Below are 8543 nucleotides of genomic sequence, written 5' to 3' on the forward strand. Positions count from 1 at the left end.
CCAAACATCACACTGGCAGTGTCCTGAGGCCAGTACTCAGGACCCGGCTCCCCTCTCTGACTCCTCCTCATTTTCCTGACCTACCTGAAGTTCCCACCCACAAGAGCTGATTTAATGTGCCTTCAAGCTACAGGAAAGTTCAGGACATGTCACAGTCAGAGCTGGGTCCAAACCCTTGTGAGCTGATCAGAGTGCAACGGAGACTCCTGAGCACAGGGCCACCCTCTGCCATCCACTCAGAAGGTGCCAACATGGGATCCTGGGCAGAGGTGTGTGTCCATTGTCAAGGGGGTTGATGGGTGTACTAAAGCATTTACGTCAGAGGTGTGCAAGTGCCCGTGAGCTAGCATCGCACCGAGATGTCTCTGACTTCCACCCTCTGTGTTGGTCCTTGCTGAGGACTTGGTGTAGAGGGTAGTGCCACACCCACCTGGATTGACATTTGTCCTCCTGTCTATACATGCAGGTGAGGGAACTATTGTGAGGAAACGTCTTTCCAGGAGCCCTGGGCTGTCCTCTTGCTCTGCCCTGGTGACATCTGTGACTTCAGTCACACAGTCTTTATGACCCTTGTCTGTGACCCAAGGGGACCATCCTGTCCTATTGACTCCGCAGGGTTGTCATGGAGACTTGACTTGGGGAGCTAAACACACGATACCGTATACAAATGATGTGTTGTAGGCACCTGGCCAGTGGCAGGTGCATTGCAAAGCCTCTGTTCGTATTCCCTGGGTCCTCTCTTCTGCTACTGTGTTGGGTTCTTTGAGCTCTTCCAATGACCAGATTCCCCTTCCATGGGCAAATCCCCTCATGAGAACAGAACAGAACCAACCTCAGATTGTTACCATCTTCACAGGCTGGTTTTCTGTATCATTCTTCCCACAGTCTTCACCCCTATTCTTCCCAAAGAGACTTCTTAACTGTAACTTTCTTTTTAACTGTTGAAGTATCCGTTCTGGCCAGTTTAAGGTGATGCCTCCCACAAGTGTCTGGCGAATGACCTCCATCCAGCTCAGCCCTTGAAGCTCAGCTCAAATGTCGTGTTCTCTCTTTTCTTCTCTGCATCCATCCTCACCCAGCCAGCTAGTGCCAGCCTCCTCCACATTCCCAGCTCCCTTCCTCCATGTCCTCTGTGTCCCTTTACCTACCCACTGTCCCACTTGCAGATCCTCAGAAACAGAGGTTATATCCCACTGTGTTCTTAAGTACCAGGCAGGGAGTACGTGTTCAATTGTGTTCTATAGAGGATGATACGTGCCAAGGGAATTGCAAGCTATATACTGGGTGCATTTCCGTGCCTAGGTCCCAAATGCAAAGGTGGGTCAGTGTGCAAGAGAGAGGCCCAGAAGTTGACAGGTCAACAAGTTCTCTTATGTGTGTGTTGGTGGTCTATGGTTTGTCCTGAAGGAAGGGTGGGTGTCTGTCAGTCCCCAGCCCACACACAGAGAGAGACAGTGCCTTCTGCTTGCATCAGCAAAACGAAAAGACTATCCACTGAATAGAACATACTCACCAGTGATACATCTGATAAAAGGTTAATAGCCAAAATTTATGAAGAACTAATATAATTCAACACCAAAAAATCAAACCATCTATTAAAATATGGGACCCTGACCAGTTGGCTCAATGGATAAAGCATAGGCCTGGCGTATGGACAACCCAGGTTCAATTTCTGGTCAGGGCACACAGTAGAAGTGACCATCTGCTTCTCTCTCCCTCCCTCTCTCCCATATCTCCTTCTTCTCCACCCTCAGCCAGTGGCTCAATTACTTTGAGTGTTGGCCCTGGGCACTGAGGATAGCTCCTTGGAGCGTCAGCCTCAGACACTAAAAATAGCTCTGTACTCGAGCACCAGCCCTAGATGGGATTACTGGGGGGTCCCAGTCCAGGTGCATGTGGGAGTCTACCTCACTATCTTTCCTACTCTCACTTAAAAAAATGGACAAGGACTTATGTAGATACTTTTCCAAATAGGACATGCATATGGCCAATATACATATGAAAAGATGATTAGTGCCACTGATCATCAGAGAAATGCAAATTAAAGCCACAATGAGATATTACCTCACATCTGTCAGAATGGTTATTATCAATAAATCAACAAACAACAAGTACTGGCAAGAGTGTGGAGAAAAGGAACCCTTGTGCACTGTTGGTGGAAATGCAGATTGGCGCAGCCATTGTGAAAAGCAGTATGAAGTTTCCTCAAAAAATTAAAACTGCCTTATGACCCTCAATTTCACTTCTGGGCATATAATCAAAGACACACAAAACACTAATCTGAAAAAAATATATGCACCTCTATGTTCATTGCAGAGTTATTTATCATAGCCAAGATTTAGAAGCAGCCCAGCTGTCCATCAGCAGATGAGTGGCTAAAAAAGCAGTGGTGCCCTGGCCGGTTGGCTCAGTGGTAGAGCGTCGGCCTGGCATGCAGAGGTCCCGGGTTCGATTCCCGGCCAGGGCACACAGGAGAGGCGCCCATCTGCTTCTCCACCCCTCCCCCTCTCCTTCCTCTCTGTCTCTCTCTTCCCCTCCCGCAGCTAAGGCTCCATTGGAGCAAAGATGGCCCGGGCACTGGGGATGGCTCCTTGGCCTCTGCCCCAGGCGCTAGAGTGGCTCTGGTTGCAACATAGCGACACCCCGGAGGGGCAGAGCATCGCCCCTGGTGGGCGTGCCGGGTGGATCCCGGTCAGGTGCATGCGGGAGTCTGTCTGTCTCTCCCCGTTTCCAGCTTCAGAAAAATACAACAACAACAAAAAAGCAGTGGTACTTGCACACAGTGAAATACTACTGAGTCATTAATAAGAAGGAAATCTTACCCTTAGCGACAGCATGAATGGACCTGGACAGTATAATGTGAACTGAACTAAGCTAGTGAGAGAAAGGCAAGCACCATATGATTTCACTCAAACGTGGAATCTAACGAACAAAATAACTAACAAAATAGAAACAGATGCATAGAGATAGAGAACAGACTGACAGGTGTCTGAGAGGAAGGGTTTGGGGTACTGGGCGGTAAAGGTGAAGGGATTAAGTAAAAAAAAACCCAAAACTCATAGACACAGAAATAACACGGTGATTACCAGAGGGAAAGGGGGTTGAGGGAGGCAGAAGAGGATTAAGGGGATAAACGGTGATGGAAGGAGACTTTGCTTGGGGTGGGGAACACACAGTACAGCAGACTGATGATGTGTTATAGAGGTGTACACCTAAAACCTATACAGTTTTATTAGCCAGTATCGTCCCAATAAATTCAATAACAAGTAAATTAGAAAAGATTAAAAAGTTTTTAATATAAAAGAATAAATAAAACAAAGCAATTAAATGAAAAAAGTACTAAAAATACCTGGCCATATGGAAGTCAGCCTCCACATTCCAATAGAAATAATTCTAATATAACACATTAAAACAAATTTAGACAGTAGTATGTTCAGTTTGAGAATTAGAAATATGATTCAAATAGTATAAAACTGCACTTTTATTATAAACAAATAATATTGTCCAAATGTTTTTATATGCCAAATTGCAAAATAAAATGACTGTTTACAGAAGGGTAATTATTGCCAAAGTATGATTCTTATTTCTCATGAATGCAGACTCCTAAATAATTTTATTTCTCATATCCACTTGCCAATTGGCTCTCACATGTTTTTTGATAAATATATTTACTGATTATTCCTGACTTCAAAGTAACCCTTGACCACAAATTCATCAACATAATAGGTAATGATTTGAAATGATTATTCCAAAACCAGATTTATTAGCAATGACTTCCAATTCCTTAACCAAACTTCAGCCCTGGAGGGCAAGAACTCTCATTCCTTTCTGTATCACACTTAATATTTATATTGTTCACTATAAAATAGTCATTTACTATTTATTGAATAACAGAAAAAGGAAGGAAAGAAAGAATACATGGGTTTGAGTAACAAGACCATCTCCACCAGCTGTTGCACACCCAAGCATCGTCAGCTAATGCATGAAACAAAACCAAGATGAAGTCACCGGAAATAATTGTAGCACAGAGTTAATCATACACTACATGCGTGTCATACATTTATGGCACAATAACATTGCCAAAGAAAATAAAGTCCTTGCTTGGAATTTAACAACCTTTATAATCACCTCCAACTGAATCATATCTAATCCTCTCTGGATTTCTTGTTCCCTATTTTCAATTTTCTACTAGATAAACTATTTATTTTATATGTAGGCATTCAAACTCAACAGGGTAAAAGCCGAATTCATTCAGATAATATTTCTCAATCTGTGAAAAACACGGAGATGATACTAGGCCAAAGTTAAAATAATAGAAATTTTTAGTGTTCTCTATCAAATCTCTCACAGCTAATCACATCATTTCTACACATCTCTGTCTTCCTTCATGTTTTATTTTTCCCTACCTCATGCAGTTTTCTTCTTATTCTATTTGCCCCTTTAGTTTTCCCTGAAACCATTTTATTCTAATCAAGACTGCTGATAAATTTTTGAATCACACTTAGATAATGGTATTACACTGGGGGGAAATGGCTACCAAACTAAATACATTTTGTTCAGATTGCCACCCAAAATGAAAGCCTGGCTTAGTTTTTGGCCTTTAATCCTAATAATGGCCTACTGGCATCCTACAATCCTATCTGCCTGGACCCCTGGACCACTTCTCTTCTTAAAACAAGTACTCATGATGCTCCTTCTAAGAAGTCACCTTCTTCCTGAGCAGTGAGATTCTACAACTTTACAAAGCACAGAATCAGTGATGCCATCTGTATAAAGCTTTATTGATATTTCCAAACAGATGTGATCCCTTCTTTCTCTAATTACCCCAAACACTCTTTTAAGATGCTAATTATAATCCATCTAGAGTGTAACTAATTTTATATTTCCTTACACTTATCTGATATACCCATGAATTACTTACAGTAGAAAATCTTCTCTATTCTATTTTCTATTTATTAAAGAACATAGCTCCGGACCTTACACAGAGTAGTCACAAAAGTTACTGAATAAAATTTAGAAGCCAGCAAATTAGATAAAACAGCCACTCAAATTCGTATCTAAAAACCTTTAGTGTTAGAGACATACTTGGGGAATCCCTCACCCTTCTGTGTGGTAATTACACTGTGACTCAGTAAACATTAGGATGTCTGACTAGAATCATCATTGTGGTTGGCATGTTTTGAAACAAAATAATTTTGAAGGAATGTTATCAGTAAAAATACAATTTTCTTTCTGTTTCCATCACAGAGAGGAGTCCCAGGTGACCAAAGTCGTAGAAACATTTATTTATTCTTGCCAAGTTATTTTTTGTCTAAAAGACTGGTGACCAATCTGTCACTCATGTTTGCTGCTGAATCAGGAAAAGGAAACGAAAGGAAACCACTGTGACAGTCGGGCAAGTGACCCACACATACGCCTACACTTAGTGCCAACTCTAAGATGGGGAAGACACGATTTAAGTCACCAAACTGGGTATTTTCCTGGTAAATATAAACTTAGTACTTAGCAGATTACATATAAAATATCAATAAACAATTTACTAATAATATATACTCTATAATAAAAACCATTGGCTATTGCACAAAAACTTATTTTTAAGTAATATTGTGTATATGAAGGAAAAATCGTATGGTATATCACAGGTACCTTATTATGAAATATATCAAAAATTCTACTGAACTGTATTAAGTAGAACAAATATTTATTATGTTCAATAGCACTAATAACACAAACATTTGGTAGAAATTATATTAAAAATATAGCACATATTAATAATTTCTGTAACTAATTATATATAATGATTTATTGTTTGATATTTACAGACAGTTTGCAAAGAAACTGCAAGAAGTACATCAAAGATTTATATCATTTTAAGTGAAGATATTAATAAGGCAGATGCGTTCTATATTCTTTCTAGTGAAACAAAATAAGAAAGAAAACCACAGATATAAAGTAAGGACCTGTTCTTGCTACAACATGGACTCTGGGTCAGGGTCTCTGTTTCATTCATCCTGGGATCCCGGACTGAGCACAGCGCCTGGAAACGCAGGAAAACTTATTAAAGAACAACTGAATGGAAATTCTACCTTCCACATTTGAATGTACAACCCTGGTGGATTGGCTGTCATTTTTAGTTCCATAAGACAATTTTCTTCATCTTCTAAATAATAAATTACAAATTAAAAACCAAAATTATGTAAAATATACATTCTTTTGATATAAGTAATGATTATACCTTATTAAAATTAGCTAATATACTTTGTCCAAAGAATCAGAAGCAGCATTTACAATCTGCCATAGACAGGATTCGAGACGGATACCTGAGGGTAGCCTAGCACTGGGGCTTCAGAACCACAGTTTGTGGAGTGGAGGGACACACTGATCCCAGTCCAGCCCGAGAAGTGCACCAGCACTGATGGAGGGACACACTGAATCCCAATCCAGCCCGAGAAGTACACCAGCACTGATGGAGGGACTCACTGATCCCAGTCCAGCCCGAGAAGTACACCAGCACTGATGGAGGGACACACTGATCCCAGTCCAGCCCGAGAAGTACACCAGCACTGATGGAAGGACACACTGAATCCTGGCCCAGCCCGAGAAGTACACCAGCACTGATGGAGGGACTCACTGATCCCAGTCCAGCCCGAGAAGTACACCAGCACTGATGGAGGGACTCACTGAATCCCAGTCCAGCCCGAGAAGTACACCAGCACTGATGGAGGGACTCACTGAATCCCAGTCCAGCCCGAGAAGTACACCAGCACTGATGGAGGGACACACTGGTCCCAGTCCAGCCCGAGAAGTACACCAGCACTGATGGAGGGACACACTGATCCCAGTCCAGCCCGAGAAGTACACCAGCACTGATGGAGGGACACACTGATCCCAGTCCAGCCCGAGAAGTACACCAGCACTGATGGAGGGACACACTGATCCCAGTCCAGCCCGAGAAGTACACCAGCACTGATGGAGGGACACACTGAATCCCAGTCCAGCCCGAGAAGTACACCAGCACTGATGGAGGGACTCACTGATCCCAGTCCAGCCCGAGAAGTACACCAGCACTGATGGAGGGACTCACTGAATCCCAGCCCAGCCCGAGAAGTACACCAGCACTGATGGAGGGACACACTGATCCCAGTCCAGTCTGAGAAGTACACCAGCACTGATGGAGGGACTCACTGAATCCTGGCCCAGCCCGAGAAGTACACCAGCACTGATGGAGGGACACACTGAATCCCAGTCCAGCCCGAGAAGTACACCAGCACTGATGGAGGGACACACTGAATCCCAGTCCAGCCCGAGAAGCACACCAGCACTGAGGACAGCTGATGCAAATATATTTTTAAAGCTTTTCAAATATATGTATTATTTGCATAGTAAAAGAACTTTTGTTTTATTCTATATTTTGTAGTGATATGTATTTAAAATAAATGCACACCTGATAACCATGCATATTTTTAATGTTTGCACACACACACACACACACACACAAGATCTTATACAACATTAATCACTTTTTCTCTCTCTCAAACACTACACTGATTTTCCAGGCTGGAAATGTATGACATTCAACACCTTACCCACCAATTAGATTACTGCTGTCCTGTGAGTGAAAGGTTGTGGCACATTGACAAGGTGGTAAATAGAAAGATTGTGAGATGAGAGCCTATGGACTTTGTATATGTTTTGAAACCAAAGATAACAGAATTTACTGATGACACTGATGTATGGTGTAAGAGAAAAATTCAAGTCTAAGACAATGTCAAAGTTTTGGCTTTTGTAATTAGTAGAATAAGGTTGTCATTGACTAAGTTAAGAATGATAGGAAAATAGAGACTTAAATAATTTTGCTGATAAAGTTTATGGATAAACTGCCAATAGCAACCTTTTCCTGCTGCACACACTCTGTAATCCCAAGAAAACCCAAGGAAACAGAATAAAGCATATTATAATCATTCAGATTTTCCAATTCAGCATTGAATGATCTAGCATTAATCATGTTATCTCTTCCCTATATCATAAAGGAAAATTAGCTAGCTCTAAATATTTAGTCTGCTCAATTGATCAACACCTATGAGCAGGAAGTCTAGTATCTATTAATTCTGCTGCTAATGGAGTGGCAGAGACACTCTACGAAATTGACTTGGCTGGACTAAAAAAGAAAATGAAAATGGTCAATGTCACAGTTGCCAGCCCCTGTTAATACTGTACAGTGAAGTGTAGAAGTATGATCTAGTTTGTGATGTTAATACGAGCAAATTTATAAAAGCTGTGACAGTGGCCAGACAGCACAAGAAAATGGTTTCTTCCTTGCGACAGGAAGTGCTTGAAACTGACAGAGTGCAGAGTGCGTCCTTACTACATACACTCTGACTATGTGAATTTAATGACCATTTACATGTTCTCTCTTGTAGTCTCCATATCAGAACATAGCTATTGCTGGCTACCGGAATGCCATGAATATTGATTGACTCTTTTCCGATCTGGTTTAGATATTATACCGGAACATAACCTCTTTGCAAGAACCAACTATGGCC

The sequence above is a fragment of the Saccopteryx leptura genome, chromosome 12 (genome assembly GCF_036850995.1).
Source record: "Saccopteryx leptura isolate mSacLep1 chromosome 12, mSacLep1_pri_phased_curated, whole genome shotgun sequence".
Lineage (NCBI taxonomy): Eukaryota > Metazoa > Chordata > Mammalia > Chiroptera > Emballonuridae > Saccopteryx > Saccopteryx leptura.